The sequence below is a fragment of the Geospiza fortis genome, unplaced genomic scaffold (assembly GCF_000277835.1).
Source record: "Geospiza fortis unplaced genomic scaffold, GeoFor_1.0 scaffold4, whole genome shotgun sequence".
Classification (NCBI taxonomy): Eukaryota; Metazoa; Chordata; class Aves; order Passeriformes; family Thraupidae; genus Geospiza; species Geospiza fortis.
Window position 1 is genome coordinate 495,071 of NW_005054475.1, and position 4,480 is coordinate 499,550.

Here is a 4,480-nt window from a genome sequence, read left to right on the forward strand (position 1 = left end):
CCCCCCCCCCCCCCCGACACTTGGCGAGCCCCGGGGAAGGTCAGCGGCGGAAGGGGCTGGCAGAGCCGCGACACAATAAATAATCTCTATTTATAAACTTAGGGAGCGCCTTGGCTGCCGCCGGGGCCTTCCCGCCTTCGGCCGCTCGGCTGTGCGGTTGTGTGGGGTTCTGCCTGCTCTAACTCGCTTCCTCAGCGCCCGACCAGTGCCACAGCTCGAGGGGAACCTCAGTATGGCTCCGTTCCCTAAAAGAGGTCCCTAATCGCCCCCGGCGCTGATAGCGATGCATACAGACCTACGTGTGAGGCTCCCAGCGCCCAGGTGCTCGCTGCCTGCCTAAGGAATGTTAATCACCCTCCTCCCCACGGTGCACAGGTTCTCTGTAGAGAAAGCTGTTAAAATTCCACTCTGGAGCGGGGCTGTTCAGGCAGGCTTCCTTTCCTGTATCGTCGTCCTTCTTGGCTCTAGGCTGTGGGGTGTTTTTGGGTAAAACATCGCAAAGATTTAAGGCGCAAAGGAGCTTCTGGGGTGGCTCTTGCCAGGTCACAGTGCCCCATCACCTTACCTGCTCCATCTGAGGACAGCTCCAAACACTGCTCAGAACAAATCCTTACCTCGTGTATTTTAACTGTTTTCCCAATAACCAATGTCTCCAAATCACTGGGGAACTGCCCAGCCTGTGCTGCAGACGAAGAGTTGGGTTAAGTGAGATTGTGGGTGTGATCGCTGCTTTATACAGTGTAGCAAGGACTGATCACTTGGATAGTTTGTTTATAGCTGTGATATTTCTCAGATACTCGGGTATTCCTCGCTTCTTAGGAGCCCTGCTGAATTATTTCTGGGTTAGCAAGTGTGTCACTTCCCCATTCTTAACTAACTGTTAAGTGTTGCACTCTGATCCCCCAGCACATGACTTTTGTTTGTTTTGACCATAAATAGTATTTTTAGCATCTTCAAGAAAGAGTTGGCCAGCAGTCTTTGGCAGGCAGCTCCCATTGAGGCGGGAAAAGTTAGCAAGTGCTCGTGTTTGTAAACAGCGTCCCTTGTCTGTGAGAGCAGTGAGAGCAGAGGGACGTGAGTTCAGTTCAGGAGGGGAGGTGTTTGATGGACTGGGCAGGAGAGCACAGAACTTCCTCCGGTGACACTTCAAAAAATTGCTGGTTAGAGTGGGAGACCCTTGGAAATCAGGAATGAGTAGATTAAAAAAAAAATTTAAAAAAAACCAAAAAAAAACCCCAAAAAAACCCAAAAACAAAACAAACAAACAAAAAAAAAACCAAAAACAAAAAACAACAACAAAAACCCGAACACAACCCACATCATTCCTGTTGGGGGGAAGAAATACCTTGAAAAAAGGTGGCTTTTGGAGCTTTCTCTTGTTTACCTGTCTGAGTTTGCTAATTAATGATCTTCTCAATTCATCATGCACATTGGTCAGGCAGAAGCTCCTTGAATTGTTCATGTCTTCAGAATATATTTTCCTGTATTTTTTTTTTCCCTTTCAGCAGAAAGTGACATGTAAATCTCTTGGCAGTGTTTTGTTACAAGTGACCTGGGGTCCTCAGAGGATTTAAACTTCTGTGAGAGGGAATAGAAGTGTTACATTGATGGACTATAATGGGAAGTGTGGGTAGATTTCTTACAGACTGCAATGAAATAAGGGCTTTTATCATGTATTGTTTTGTCTGCAGAATAATAAATGATAGCTGAATAAGTAGTAGTTGGGAGGAGGGTTTATACTGTTGTTTTAAATTTAATCTATTTAGGCAAGGAGGAGATGGCCTATAAAGGGTTCAAACCCTGGTATGTAACACTTGCAGCCTAAATTTTCATTCAGGTGTCAGCAGTTTGTCAAAATTCATGAAGTTGGATCCTGAATTAAGATATTTTATCCAAGGCTATGAAAGCTTTCAGCAGGGGATTTCATGTTGGAGTTGTTTTAACTTTGTGACCTGAGCTGGTTTTAAACTTAAAGCTGAACCCTGTGCAAGCTAATGGGGGTGATTTTATCCCTCAGTGGCCGTGTGGCATAGACAGAGTGTGGAGAATTTGGATCATTCCAGCCAAAAACTGTTCAAAACTTGAAACTGTTCCTCAGAGCTTGTCACCATCATGATCCTGAGCATCAGTGTGGGGATGGGTTATTTTCAGACAGCCGTGCAGGCAGAAATTCTGCTTCATATGAATCCCTTGGCTGAAGTTTCTGTCGGTTTTAGGTATGATGATGGTGTAATTTAAGCTGCTTGCTGACTGTGGCTGTTTGGGGACATGAGGAAAAACCCCTGGGTGTAGGAATGGAAAATAATCCAGGCAACGGAAACAATCTGTTCTTGCTGCCTTCTGTGCAGGTCAGAGATTGCTGGGGAGAGAATCACAAACCTGGAGTGGTTTTCTGTTGAGCTGGTGTTGTTTGTGTGGAGAACAGGGGAGGTGAGCCATGGGTGGTTACTTCTGTTTTAATAAGCACATGTGGGGATTGAGCTGGTTTGGGATTTTGGGATTGCTGGTGTTGGACCCTAACAGAGACAAGTGCTGAGCTCAGCCCTGGGTGGGAGCATCAGTCTCACTCTACTGATGTACCAAGTTTTATTTCTGTTTTGTTTTGTTTGTTTTTTTTTTTTTTGTTTGGTTTGGTTTTTTGGGTGGTTTTTTGAAAGTGAAAGGAGCATCTGTGTGCACAGAAGGGCAGGGTTTAATTTTTGCTGTGCTCTGTAAAACTCAGGCAGGGTGCAAGTTGGGTTGCATTCGTGGCATTCAGAGTCAGAGGCTCAAATTCAACACTGAACAAAAATGTTTTCAAATGGAAATATATCTTTAGGCTTAAAAAACCCTCTTTTGGGTCTCTGAGTGTAAGAATTCCTGTGGTTGGATGCCAGAAGTGTGAAGGATTTTTCCTGTGCTCCCCTGAACCCTGAGGTTGGGGGTTTGTTGTACCCCATGCATGGAAGGAGGGGTGGAAATGAACACTGGAACACAATTCCTCAATCCCACTGAGGAATTGCTGCCTGGCAAGTGGGCAGCTCTGGGGGGTGTGTGCTGGACCCTGCTCCTGGTTAATTGAAACAAGCTGCTCCATGCAGGGCTCAGGTAGCCTGAACAGCCTGGGAGCCTCCACTGCAGGAGAGCTGCAAATGCAGAGCTTGGAGCTGAATCAGGGGGAAATTCCAGGGAGCTGGGACACCTCCTGGGGAATGGTGGCCCTAAGGACCAGGACAAAACTTGTTGGATGCAGCAGGAGTGATGGGAATGGCAGCTGTGCTCAGCACATGGGAGGAAATTTCCAAATGGGTTGACCAATAAGGATCAAAAGTTGGAACTAACTTTGTAATTTTTATTCAATAACATATTTTATTAATCTGCAGGACTTTAGGCTGGTTTAAATGACTGAGTACTCCTGGGCTGACTTAGCCAAGAGCACAGGCAGTTCCATGAGCTGGAAAAGCCAAAGGCAGAGGGCTGGAACCCCTCAGTGCTCAGGCAGCAGCAGCCCCAGCTGGGAACTCCTGACAGACACATTTGTATCTGAGATGTGGCTGGGTGATATTCTGTGACCATGTACATACTGAGGGTTTGACAAAGTATCTGCTGCCACATGGGCTGGGTGTTTAGGGAACAGCTTGGAGGATTTCAGGGGCACAAAGTCTTAAAAAGAGTCGTGCAGCTTGCAATTTAGAAGGTGATGCATTTTAGCATGTTTGGATTTGCAGAAGTATTCACATTTCCTGTGCTTTTTTCTGCAGTTTCCAAGTCATTAAAATACTCTTGTGTATTACAGAGTAGTAAATAATTGTCAATAATCTCTAGCCTGGATTTTAAACTCAGTTTTACTTTGCTTTCTAAGGCTTTTGGGTAACAAACAGCTGTTCTTGCTTGCATCACTTCTCAGGTTGTTGGATTTGTACCCCTTGATGCCCTGCCTTGCAATCTGCAAGTTCATAAAACCTTTTTTTAGCCCTTTTTGACCTCATTTCTAGGCCAGTGTCGTGTGCTTTGTACCCAGTCACATCTAAGTACATCAGTCACCTGTAGGTGTCGTGTGACAGTAAGGGGACACCCCACTGGCCCAGGATTGGACACACTTCCTCATTTTTCCATTGCATATTTGTTTTCAGCCAGCTCCCCCTACCCTGAGTCATGTCAGTTGGAGTTTCTGCCAGCCTGACACTTGGATTGCCACATTCAAAACTTAATTTATCCTGAAGCATTTTCTCTCAAAGGAGATTGAAGGCTGAGATAAGTTGAAAAATCTTACAGCCAGCAGAAATTCAAAAACTAAGACTTTTTTTTTTTTTTTTATTCTTGTATCTCTTACATTAATGGAGGGACTCCACACTTTGGAAATATTATCAAATATGTGTCTCACCTGAAGCCTCCCTTTATTTATTCCTAATGGTGTGGTAGTTCAGGAGGAAATTTCTATGGGTGGTTCAGAGTAGTTCCTGAAAAACTCTCTGTACTTTTGGATTTTCCATTTCCAGCT